We start from the raw sequence: 13,798 nt of genomic DNA on the forward strand, positions 1-13,798 counted from the left end.
CTTAGACAATGTGAACACTTGTGTATCAGTTCATAACACTAATGGCCTTGGGACCAACTACACTTCTTTAGAGCAGGATGAGTCCCCAAACTCCACACATCAACAGCACCCCCTGCTGAAGCGACAACAATGAACTAGTCCACGAGCATCCATAGTTATGGCAAAGTCGAAGTGTACCACCCTTGCTTGTTGGCTTCTGTAGTTCTGCTTCTGGCTAACTGTTCTTGTTAACCAAAGCGTGCCAACCTGGGATAGGTTTTTGTGCTTAAAAGCTCACCCTCAGAAAGGCTCAGGGCTATACCGGGGTCCTGAACAACTCCTATAGTCCTGTCTGGCTACTTTCAATTGGCTTTAAACCCGTGTCTAAGCAGGTTTTTTTTTTTTCTGATGGGCACGCCACAGCAGCACAATCTCACAGCAAACTTCCTATTATTCTGGTTCTAATGTTCTTCCCACCCCATCTTCCACAGGGATCCATGAGCTTTAGGTACAGGAGTTCTGTTGTGGACAGATCAGTTGCAAGTGGGAACCCATGATCTCTCGTTATCTGTATTTTGATAAGCTATAGTTTTTTGTAGTGGTCTTTATCTGTTACAAAGAAAATCTTCCCTGATGAGGGGTGAAAATTGCACCTAACTGTGCATTTTAAGATAGATATTTATTTTAGAACCTGTTAGAATTTATGCTGATTTAGTGAATGTGTGGCTGTAGATTCTTGTCTAGGTTCAATGAACTCACTAACCCTTGGTGGTTGACTACGTTTCTGGTACTGGGCATGGTTTCCCTCATGTTTCCTTCTTTGTTTTGTTTGGTGTGTATGTGCGCATGCGTGTGCGTGTGCGTGTGCGTGTGCGTGTGTGTGTGTGTGTGTGTGTGTGTGTGTGTTTAAGATAGGGTATCACTTTGTAACAGCCTCAGGTGTTCTGGAGCTTGCTTCATAGAGCAGGCTGGCTTTGAATTCTCAGATTTGCCTGCCTCTGCCTCCCGAGTACTGGGGTTTGCATTAACATACTTAGCTGTCGAGTGGGTTTTAAGTTCAGTTAGAGAACGTTGAATGCCAACAAGGGATGAGTGCCACTGGTTCATCTTTAAGGCTGGTGTGCCAGGTGCTGTGGAGGTTTTATCCCAAGTGATGTAGAAGCAGAGACAGGTAGACTCCTGAGGTTTGCTGGCCAGTTAGCCTCTCACCTAAACAAGCGAACACTAGGTCAATGAGACAATCTTGACTCAAAAAGAAAGAGAAGAAGGAAGAGGAGGTCTGTGGACAAATAGCAAGGTTGGGTCCAGCAATGACATTTGTGCATGGGCAAGTGATCATCCAGCCACAGTCAGGGGCTTGCCACCATCACAGGTGTCAAATGCAGATGCCTGGTTCTCTGCCACCTTCCTTATCTAGAAGGCTGGCTTCCTTAGGTTTCCAAGCGTACCTGGGATATTTCCCCACTCCTACATGACCTAGTTTCCCCCTTGAGATTTAATAGAATCTGTTGGACTATTGCCAACGCTTCAATCCCTGTTTCTGAAGGGCAATAATTTCTCCAGTTTTTTTTCAAGACTGAGAACTTCTGCTAGCTCCCAAACAAGAGGTTAGAACATAGACAGTCCTGTGATTTTATTCAGTCCTCATAACACACCATAGACACACTATCCCCACTTTATAAATGAGTGAGCATAGCTAAGGTAGGAGAGGTACTGAGTAGCTTATTCAGTATTTGGAAACAGGAGGTCAGAATTTGTGCTGGCACCAGCAATATGCCAATAGTCTCCTTGGCTTTCTCTCACGTGAGCTCCAAAGCTGCCTTTCCTATTGTGATTTCCAAAACAGGACTGACTTGTGTTCCTTCTGTGTGTGGTTTATGGGTCATGTGTAAACCTCATCACTACGATTGCTGTAATTTTTCACTGTCACCCAGGAACTAACACTGAAATCTGTACTGATGCTGATGGTTCAGTCTGCACCCCCACATGCAGTTTCCGCCCTCATTTCTTCCTGTAAAGAGCGTGGTGGCACTCACCTGTGACCCAACACTTGGGAGGTAGAAACAGGAGGATGAGGAGATCAAGGTCATCTTTGAGGCTAGCCTGGGCTTCATGAGATGAAAACCTACCTCAAAATGAAAAAAAAATCAAAAAATGGGTGAAGTACATCAGAATGGAAGTTAGAATCTTTGTTTTGTTTCCCCAACATAATATTTTTATTAATTATTTGGGAATTTCATACAATGTATCCTATCATATTCACCTCACATTCCTCCCAGGTCCACTGTCCCACCACTGTGTTCTGCTTTAACCCCATCTAAAAAAAACCACCAAGTCCAATTTGGGTAGCCTATATAATCCTTTGAGCATGGTCAAACTGCCAGGGGCCAGCTCCTTCAGGAAAACTAAGCCCTTCCCCACCCCACGCATGCCAGAGTCATCACGCGTGAAGAGCTGCACTTCAGCATCTTCGTCATAGATTTTCTGTGCAAGAGCTTCCTATCTGGGAGGTTTCTTCCCACTTTTCGTGAGGGAGGTTGTCATGGAAGCCTCCAGTATTCCTCATTCTCTATTATGAGTCATCACTACTATTAAAAGTAATCCTTAAAAAGAGCCAGCTCCAATCAAACCAGATTAGACCAAATCAAAAGTGCTCACATTTAATAAATGTCGCACTCTGTGTGGGCTGAGACAGCATGGTGGGGAGAGGAGCCCACTCAAACCCAGGAGATCATGTGTTCATTTTTCCGATGCAAGCATAAATTCCCTGTGGGGGTGGCCCTGACCCTCCCTGGAAAGGGGTGAGCGTTTGTCAGGCTGGGAGTTAGAGTCCAAGCACTTGGCAGCTGGGAATTGGAATTCAAGTGCTTGGCAGGCTGGGAATTGGAGTCTAGACCAGAGACCATGGCAAGTCCCAGGGCAGAGGCTGAGGTGACACTTCCAACTCAATATTACATTCCAGACTCTCTGGATATAGGGGTGTTAGAGGGCTGGGGTCTCACTTTTGACCAAACAACTACAACTGCAGAAAAAAAACACACTTCTTTGCCTATAACAGGCAATGCCAGGCCAGACTGTAAACTTCAACATGGTTTCTGATGACAGCTGGGATCATGGACACCAACATGGTTTCTGGTGGCAGAATGGACCATGTCAGCAACACAGACTACAGAAGTCTTTTGAGGAGTCTTTATCCAGAAAATGAGTCATTTTTCATCTTAGATAGCTCGTTGTTGCTGAGAGACAGTATGTGAGGAGCAGAACCTCCAAAGCTCCAGGCACTTTCAGAGCTGGCTTCTCCACCAGTACCTTGGGCATGACCATCCTGTTTGCAGCCTGAAGGCAGCACCACAGCCCTGCAGTCCCCGTCCCCCAGCAGAGTGAGCAGGGCAAGTTCCAGATGCAGCAGAGGCAGCAAATGCAGCACCATTGGCTCCACTTTGGGTCTAAAGGTGGCACTGGCCTAGCGAGTGATGATGGATCAGGCCTCCTAGTCAACAACATGCCCCTTTGTCCACGGCAGCCTCGCTCCCCCATTCCCATACCTGGCACCACCGCCCTAGCGTCTCTAGGAACAGAAAGTTAGGTAGTTAGCCATTATAAACTGATGTAAGCTGTCTCCCACATTAATGTTGAGAATCACAAGTCCAGCTCTCTATTAGACAAGTGGTTATCGCCAATATATTTGTCAGCTTTCCATTACTTCAAACAATGTCTCCAATAAAAATAAAAGCAACTTTAAAAGAAAAAAGGTTTATTTTGGTTCAGAGTTTGGAATTTCCACTCATGATTATCCGTGACACATTGAAGCCCAGCCTGAAGCAAAGGCATTGGCAGAAGTAGGTCACCTCATGCCTGGGGATGAATGAAAGTGACAAGGGTCATAGACCCCCCCTCAGTAGTATGCCCCCATGATAACCTCCCCTCCCACTAGACCCACTTCCTAAAGAGTCCTTGACTGTCCAGCCATGTTACAGGCTGAGGACCACATCTTCAGCATGTGACCCTTAGGTATATGACCTATATCTAAACCAGACCAGTCAGCAAACCTGAGTGACCTAAAAATTAGGAGTTTATAGAAACTGTGAATTACACGACATTTATAGCTTCCCAGACAGCAGTCACACAGAGAGATGTACAGCTAGGACTTTGGTGTTGGGGATTTGTGAATGCAGACAAAGACGATTCTAGAAAAGGGTCATTCCTGCTAAGATCTAACAAGCAAAGGGCTCATAAACAATGCAGCCCATCTGAAATGATCTCATGGCTTGCACAAAAGATCTGAAAATGGATCATCATAAGAAAAAATAAGAGCAATCCTTAGAGACAATGAAAAGACAAGCCACAAAAGACTGCGGCTAGTGAATACATTTATCTAAATTAAGCAAAGGACTTGTTTTGGGTTTTTGTTGTTGTTTTTTGATAATCTTGAAAAGCAGCAGAGAGAAGGGAATGGCGGGGGGGGGGGGGGACACAGAGAGAAGGGAGAAATAAGGAGAATGTGTAGCCTGAGGGAGGGAAACCTGAGAGCTGAAGTTTGGGGTAGGGGAGGAGGTGAGAAGAATCAGATGCTCTTCAACAGCAAGGACTTTGAGATGTGTGACAGGTACTTGCCATACTGAGGAAGCCTGGAGGCCAGCATGCATTTTGGTAACATAATAGGTACCAGAGTTAGCAATTTGTTCTTTTTGCCTGTTGGGATTTGTGGAAATGGAGTTTCCTTTGGGACTGGCCAAGTCATCCTCAGCTCTAGGCTAAGCTCAAGCCAATCAGGGCAACAAGACACTTTGTGTCAAAAACAAAAAGAAACAACAACCATAAAGAATTGTCTCTGAACCTTATGCTCCTCATATCTCAGGATAATGTGTTTGGTGATTATGAGAGGATTTGTAGTACCCTCTGCTGTTAGGAAACCTAGCCTATGAAACATACAAAGTAAATTCTCATATTTTATTATGCCGTACCTTTTAATGTACATACTTAAAGGTTATTTGCTTATTAATAGGTATTTTTAATAAATTATAGTCAAATCATTAGATAATTATAAAGGTCAGAATGAATGTGCTCAGTTAGTTTTTTGTTTGTTTATCTTCTGTGAAATTATAAAACTATAAGACATAATTTGTAAAATAGAAAACATGCAAATCTGTTCAGATTAGTAGGCCTTCTAACTTTCTGATTGTGGTTACATTGTTTGATGTAATTAAGTTTTATGCCTCAGTTTCCCATAAAAGAAGCAGAGCAACTTTCATATAATGTTGAATCAAGTATGGAATGAGAAAGGCAATTTCAAAATGAGCCTTCATTATGTGACTGCTTTTCTCATAGCCTTTTCCCCCCTCTTTGACAGAAATAGTTTATCTCAAGAGACAGAGATAGTTTTTATGTGAATATGAATATTTATATTTTTCTTCATTACCATTTTGTTAGAAAATAGTTATTGAGCATTTTCCACATGAGCAGTCAGGGGTGCAGTGGCAAATGAAACCTACAAGGGTCTGCCATCAAGGAGATAGCATACGAAACACTCTGCGAACACTCTGCTGTGCTTTTATCTTCATAATTGGTAGCATTTGAACGATTTTGTCTTTGAATACAATGATTCTATTTCCCGATAGGCTGTATATTGTACTCCTAAACTTGGATGAGATTATACAGCTTGATCCTTTAAGCATTTGTGAATTAATATCACTTGCTTTTCTCAGACGTATCAAAACAGATGCAGATTATAGAAGATATGTAAAAATTTGATCTCCATTTTAGGTAAAGGATATATTAAACTTTAATGAATCCAAAAAAAGAATTGTCTCTGAGATAACCTGTCTAGTGTGTCCTCTCCACAGCAGGAAGCAGTAACTAAGCTTGTTCCATTGCTGGGGATACAGTCAGAGGTCTCTGGTTGAAGAGAGTTGACAATACGTGCAACATATGAAGCCGTGGCCGGCTAACCTGGGATTTAAACACTAGCTTCTGCTGTGCCAAAATTGCATCCAAATCTCTTCTACCCAACCCACCTCAGGGCACCAGGGACAAGTTTGGAGGTGACAAAGTTAGGCTGACTAGTATCTCCCAATGAGGGAAACTTGGCAAATCAGGAGTCCTGGAGGAAAGCATTTGGGGAAGGGGTAGAATTTGGTGTCACTGAGGGAGGCATCCTTCTGACGGATTCAAAATAAAAGAGGGCTACACAGTGCTGTGGGGAAATGCTCTTGTACATGGTTGTACACTGTAACGCTTGTCACTCATATTATCACAATAAAACACTGATTGTCCAGTAGCCAGGCAGGAAGAATAGTTGGGACAACCAGACTAGTAGAATTCTGGGAAGAGGAAAGGCAGAGAATCAGTTGCCTGCCCAATGCAGAGGAAACAACATGAAAATGCCTTACTGAGAAAAAGTACTGAGCCACAGGTTAATTTAAGTTGTAAAAGCTAGCTAATAAGAAGCCTGAGCTAACAGGCCAGACAGGAAAGGGACTGAGTCAGAAAGCTCAGGGCCTTCACCCTTGAGGTGCCATGGCATATCCAGCTGTGCATATGTTGTCTCCAGTGAGGTGCTCGCCAGCCCAGAGAATTGTGATGAGTTCTTTATAACATGTCAAACTGTAAAGCAAGCTGTTTTATAAAATCAGATACATTAAATATCCCTGTATTTTCCAGTTAATTCAGAATGAACTTATCTTTTTGTTGTTGTTATTATTATTATTATTATTATTATTATTATTATTACCACTTTGGAGACAGGATCTCAGGTTGTCCAAAGTGATCTTGGACTTTCAATCTTCATCCCTCAGCCTACTGAGTGCAGGGATTATAAACATGCAACCTCAGAGTTGGTAAATGTATCTTTATTGATATATATGCATATGTAAATGTATTCTACTTTTCAAACTATATCAACTTTCATTCTCTTCTCCTTAACATCTTCTATTATAATCATGTGTCCCTGTAATCTTCAACCTCGTTTCTTCCTGAAGTTATTTCTTAGTTTTTTTAAAAAATTTATTTTATAAAAGGGGTCTCAGCTCCCTTGGAGCTGGGGTTACAGGTGTTTGTGAACTGACCGAAGTGGGGGCAAAGATCTGAACTCTGGACCTCTGATAGAGTAGTGAGCTCTCTTAAAAGACGAGCCATCTCAAGCCGGGCGGTGGTCGCGCACGCCTTTAATCCCAGCACTCAGGAGGCAGAGGCAGGTGGATCTCTGTGAGTTCGAGGCCAGCCTGGTCTAAAAGAGCTAGTTCCAGGACAGGAACCAAAAGCTACGGAGAAACCCTGTCTCAAAAAAAAAAAAAAAAAAAAAAAAAAAAAAAAAAAAAAAAAAAAAAAAAAAAAAAGATGAGCCATCTCTCCAGTTCCTCTTTACTTAATTTTTAAAACTTATTTTATTTTTCTCAAATACTTAATTTTTAATGAATATTTCTGCTGGAAGCTTTCTACATCTCCTTTTTCATATTCCCCTGAGTTGTGGTTGTCAAAGGTTGATTCATTAGTTACAGATTTTTAAATTTTTAAAGGGCAACGAGCTGTCCCAGCTGGTGCCGAGTGGGGGTGCTCAGATGTAAACCGTTTTAGAACTTCGAAGGCACTGCAAACCCGAGACGATTCGGGTACACAGTTTAGCAGGGCGAAGCTGAGCTCTGGGAGCTTGTCCATCTGAGTTGGATATTGGTCAGCTCTTTCATTGTTGCTGATGGTATTTGGGTTTTCGTTGTACATAGCCCAACATAAGTGGCTAGGAAATTGAAATTACTTTTTATTATAGAAATTGAAAAATAAACAGAGAAGCTACATTAAATTTTCTACACACACACCCCGATGCGCTTGAGTTTAAGGACATATATAGTACAGTGATTGTGAAGAGGGCAGAGGTGTGCTTGCAGGAGTCCGGGCAGTTCTCGCGATAACAGGGGGAGAACAGACATCCAGTGCTGTTGCTTATCAAAGGTAGAGGTGGCACAGTGTAGGAAAACAGTGATCATTCCTTACAGACAATTGGATGAGGGTGCCTCTTTTTCTTTTTCTTTATTCTTCTCTCATTCAATACATACTGACCACAGACTCCTCTACCTCTCTCTCCCCAGCCACCCTGCCCCATCCCACACATCCGTTGTCCCTCCTTTTCCCTTCAGAAAAGCACAGGCCTCCCACTGATATGAACTAAACAGGGTATAACGGGATGCAACAAGACTAGACATACACCCTCATATATAGCCTTTTGGATTCAGAGACACAAGGAAAGAATTGAATTATATTCACTTTCTCATTCTTGGCACCAAAACACTAGGCCGCTAACAGTTAAATCTGGAAATCTCTGTTGCACTAAACACTGAAAAAATAAACAAATATAAAGAATTTCAACTTTCAGAAAGGAAGCATAACCTTTGTGTATGTAAATATCACACATCGTCCCTGGCAGTCATGACGTCATATCCAATGTCAATCAATGAGACTGCTGCAATAAAGCACACAGACTTTATGGCTAAAAAGAAAGCGACTTACCTGTGTAGGGTACCAGAGAAGAGTCCTGGGAAAAGTGCTTTTCTCTGGATGCTTCCCTGGTGTTGGTTCTACAGCAAACACGATGGGCGAACCAATCTTGCTGATGAACTCAGAGAATTTCAAAGCTCAGTTTATATCCAGTAAACAACAGCTCCCATTTGGCACCTAACACTTCTTCTTTGGGAGGGGATAAGTAAGAGAAGAGAGGCACAAGGAAAATTTCGCTTTTCCTGACACTGAGTTTCTGTATGTGATGTTTTGGTTAGAGTTTTGTTGCTGCGAGAGATACCATGACCCTGGAAACTCTTACAAAGGAAAACATTTAACTGGGGTTGCTTTACAGTTTAGAGGTGTAGTCCATGATCTTCGTGGTGGGAAGCATGGCAGCAGGCTCGTAGCCATGGTGCTGGAGAGGTGGCTGAGAGCTCTACACCTGGATCCTCAGGCAGCAGTAAATTAGGTCTGGCTTGAGCTTCTGAGACCTCTAAACCTGCCCATTGAGACAGAATTCCTCCACCAAAGCCGGAGTTACTCCAACGAGGTCAAACACCCCCCCCCCACACACACACAAATATTGCCAGTCTCTATGAGCCTATGTGGCCATTCTCATTCAAAATACCACAGTGGAGTTAGTAGAGAACCATTTCACACACTGGAAAATTGATCCAAGAAGGTTAAAAGATGCTGGAAAGATGGTTCAGTGTTTAAGAGCAAATGCTGCTCTTCAGATGACTCAAGTTTGGTTGCCAGCACCCACCTCAGTAGGCTCATATCTGCTTGTAATGGTAGCTGCAGGAGATCTTCTGCCTCCACTGGCTTCTCTGGACACCTGCACTCCATGTTCATACCCATACACACGAACAGATACATACATATAATTAAGGGGTAAAAGAAATATGTGATAGTCCTTTTCAACAGCAGGACACTAGCACCCTGTTTTAACTTATTCCAGGCGGCAATCACATTTAGAATGTCAAGCACAAAGTTTTTCACTGCAGCTCTGTCCACTTGAACGACTGGGAAGTGACTACCACCTAGATTCATTATATTCCCTAAACATCAAAAGTCTCACTGCTGCCCATAACTTCAAAAACATCACAGATGTTGTCAAAAAGGCACAAAGCCATCATGAGAATCTTGTTTTTTATTGTCTCATATTCAGCTACAAACACCTGCTGGTGCTGGAATTGAGTTTGGGGGCAAAATCCCAGGTTCTGACAGTTCCAACAGCTTAGGATGGCTCTCTCAAATCTCACGTCATGCACATTCATAAATTCTCACTGCTGTGCTCCTTTGGAAAACAGCTGAAAATCTCCACCTTCATACCTTTGGCAGCGCCATAATTTGGCTCCCATTAACAACAGGTTTAGCAAGTAGTTTATTTGCACAGCTCTGAATAGTTACAACCAATAATTTAATCTGCTTTTTTCCCCTGATGATTACAAGATTTTCTTTAGTCTCATTTGGCAGTTGATTCGGGCAATTTCAGCTTTCCTTATCTGTACTGGATCACTTCAGGGAATAGTTTGAACAAAATAGACATTATAAAGCTTGATATTTACTGAAAAGAATAGAAAGTCTGAAGATTGTATGTTTAATCGGCTTAAAATGCAAACCAGAGCCCTGGTTGCAGTTGTCTGTGACATCATTGCGTGACGTCCGAGAGCTGCTGTGAAGTAAGGAACAGAGCCTTCAGGCTGGAATACAACGCCCAAGAGGATGCTGCTGTCCTCTGATTACCAAAGCTCTTTATTCCTCCCTAATGCTTACTCTGATGACACTTCCCAAAAAACACAAACATGGGCTTGAACTTACTGACCAGCGGGAAAGAGGAGGGAGAATTCATGGGGTGGAGATACCAGTGTCTAGTGTCCATTTGTCTTGATCTGCTGCATGACACAAATCTGATCTTTCTGACTTTATTTATAAATTGAAAAACTGAACCCTGCACTGGCAGTTCCAGAGCAAAGGCAGGATACCACAACAGCAGTCTCTACTCACTGCCATCTGCAGCAGTACGGGAACGAGCCAGGCTTCCTAGCCATTTTGTGATTAATATTCTACAGCCACAAATAGCACTCATAGCCTTGGATCTGTATAACAATGATCTCTTTCAATCTTGCATTTGTGTGGGATTCTGGTTTGTGCTGGGGTGGGGTCTCACCTAGCTTGGTCTGGCCTTAGAGTCATTACATAGCTGAGAATGATCTTGATTATCCTCCTGATTTTACCTTTTTTTTTTAGATTACATAATGCTTTATTAACCTTGAATTTTCTTTTTTTTTCTTTTTTTATTGAGAAAAGGAGAAAAAAAACAAGTTTCCGCCTCCTCCCAGCCTCCCATTTCCCTCCCCCTAAACCCCCCTACGCCCCCTCCTCCCACGCTTCTCCCCCTCCCCCCACTCCTTTCCCCCTCCCTCTCCAGTCCAAAGAGCAGTCAGGGTTTTCTGCCCTGTGGTAAGACCTAGGACCTCCCACCTCCGTCCATATCTAGGAACGTGAACATCCAAACTGGCTGGGCTCCCACAAAGCCATCACATTACGTAGGATCAAACCCCCGTGCCATGGTCCTTTGCGTCTCATCAGCCCTCATTGTTCGCCATGTTCAGAGAGTCCAGTTTTATCCCATGCTTTTTCAGTCACAGTCCAGCTGGTCATGGTGAGCTCTCAATAGATCAGCTCCACTGTCTCAGTGGGTGGGTGCATCCCTCGTGGTCCTGACTTCTTTGCTCATGTTCTCCCTCCTTCTGCTCCTCATTGGGACTTTGGGAGCTCAGTCCAGTGCTCCAGTGTGGGTCTCTGTCTCTATCTCCATCCATCACCAGATGAAGGTTCTATGATGATATGCAAGATATTCGTCAGTATTGCTCAAGGATAGGGTCATTTCAGGTTCCCTATTCTCAACTGCCCAAGGAACTAACTGGGGACCTCAGCTTGGGCACCTGGGAGCCCCTCTAGGGTCAGGTCTCTTGCCAACCCTAAAGTGGTTCCCTTAACTAAGAACTGTGGTTCCGTGCTCCCCTGTCCAACCTTCCTTTATCCCAATCCTCCTGCTTTCCCAAGGCCCGACCACCTTCCCTTCTAACTTTTCTCTCCCCATCTCCCCTTACCCCCAACCCACCCCACCCCAAGATCCCAATTTTCTCCCCGGCAATTTTGTCTACTTCCCTTAGCCAAGGGGATAACTATATGTTTTTCCTTGGGTTCCCCTTCTTACTTAGCTTCTTTAGATTCACCTATTGTAGACTCCGTGACCCTTATTTATGGCTAGAAACCAATTATGAGTGAGTACATCCCATGCTCATCTTTTTGGGTCTGGGATACCTCACTCAGGATAGTGTTTTCTATTTCCATCCATTTGCATGCAAAATTCGAGAAGTCATTGTTTTTTACCACTGAGTAGTACTCTAATGTGTAGATATTCCATACTTTCTTCATCCATTCTTCCATTGAAGGGCATCTAGGTTGTTTCCGGGTTCTGGCTATTACAAATAATACTGCTATGAACATAGTTGAACAAATGCTTTTGTCATATGATAGGGCATCTCTTGGGTATATTTCCAAGAGTGGTATTGCTGGGTCCAGGGGTAGGTTGATCCCGAATTTCCTAAGAAACCGAAACACTGACTTCCATAGTGGTTGCACAAGATTGCATTCCCACCAGCAATAGATGAGGGTACCCCTTCCTCCACAACCTCTCCAGCAAAGGTTATTGTTGGTGTTTTTGACTTTAGCCATTCTCACAGGTGTAAGATGATATCTCAAAGTTGTTTTGATTTGCATTTCCCTGATTGCTAAGGAAGTTGAGCATGACCTTAAGTGTCTTTTGGCCATTTGAACTTCTTCTGTTGAGAATTCTCTGTTCAGATCAGTGCCCCATTTTTTAATTGGGTTAATTAGCATTTTAAAGTCTAGTTTCTTGAGTTCTCTATATATTTTGGAGATCAGACCTTTGTCAGTTGAGGGGTTGGTGAAGATCTTCTCCCAGTCAGTAGGTTGCCTTTGTGTCTTAGTGACAGTGTCCTTTGCTTTGCAGAAGCTTCTCAGTTTTAGTAGGTCCCATTTATTCAATGTTGCTCTTAATGTCTGTGCTTCTGGGGTTATACATAGGAAGCGATCTCCTGTGCCCATCTGTTGTAGGGTATTTCCCACTTTCTCTTCTATCCTTTTCAGTGTGTTCGGGCTGATATTGAGGTCTTTAATCCATTTGGACTTGAGTTTTGTGCACGGTGAGAGATATGGGTCTATTTTCATTCTTCTACAGGTTGACATCCAGTTGTGCCAGCACCATTTGTTGAATATGCTTTCTTTCTTCCATTGTATACTTTTAGCTCCTTTATCAAAAATAAGGTGTTCATAGGTTTGTGGGTTAAAATCCGGGTCTTCTATACGATTCCATTGGTCGACTTCTCTGTTTTTATGCCAGTACCACACTGTTTTCATTACTGTAGCTCTGTAATAGAGTTTGAAGTCAGGGATGGTAATGCCTCCAGAAGATCCTTTATTGTATAGGATTGTTTTGGCTATCCTGGGTTTTTTGTTTTTCCATATAAAGTTGATTATTGTCCTCTCCAGATCTGTGAAGAATTTTGATGGGATCTTGATGGGGATTGCATTGAATCTATAAATTGCCTTAGGTAGAATTGCCATGTTGATCCTCCCAATCCAAGAGCAAGGTAGATCCATCCATTTTTTGGTATCCTCTTCAATTTCTTTCTTCAATGCCTTAAAGTTCTTGTCAAATAGATCTTTCACTTCCTTGGTTAGATTTACCCCAAGATATTTTATGCTGTTTGTGGCTATCGTGAATGGTGAAGCTTCTCTGATTTCCCTCTCTGCTTCCCTATCCTTTGTGTATAAGAGGGCGACTGATTTTTTGGAGTTGATCTTGTATCCTGCCACATTACTAAAGCTGTTTATCAGCTGTAAAAGTTCTTTGGTGGAGTTTTGGGGGTCACTTAAGTACACTATCATATCATCTGCGAATAATGAAAGTTTAACTTCTTCCTTTCCAATTCGAATCCCCTTGATCCCATTATGTTGTGTTATTGCTATTGCTAGAACTTCAAGTACTATATTGAAGAGGTATGGAGAGAGTGGACATCCTTGTCGTGTTCCTGAGTTAAGCGGGATGGCTTTGAGTTTCTCTCCGTTTAATTTGATGTTAGCTGTCGGCTTGCTGTATATAGCTTTTATTATATTTAGGTATGACCCTTGTATCCCTAATCTCTCCAAGACTTTTAACATAAATGGATGTTGAATTTTGTCGAATGCTTTTTCAGCATCTAATGAGATGATCATATGGTTATTTTCTTTCAGT

The sequence above is a fragment of the Microtus oregoni genome, unplaced genomic scaffold, assembly GCF_018167655.1.
Source record: "Microtus oregoni isolate MIOR12 unplaced genomic scaffold, Mior012 000000F_ref0000247, whole genome shotgun sequence".
Classification (NCBI taxonomy): Eukaryota; Metazoa; Chordata; class Mammalia; order Rodentia; family Cricetidae; genus Microtus; species Microtus oregoni.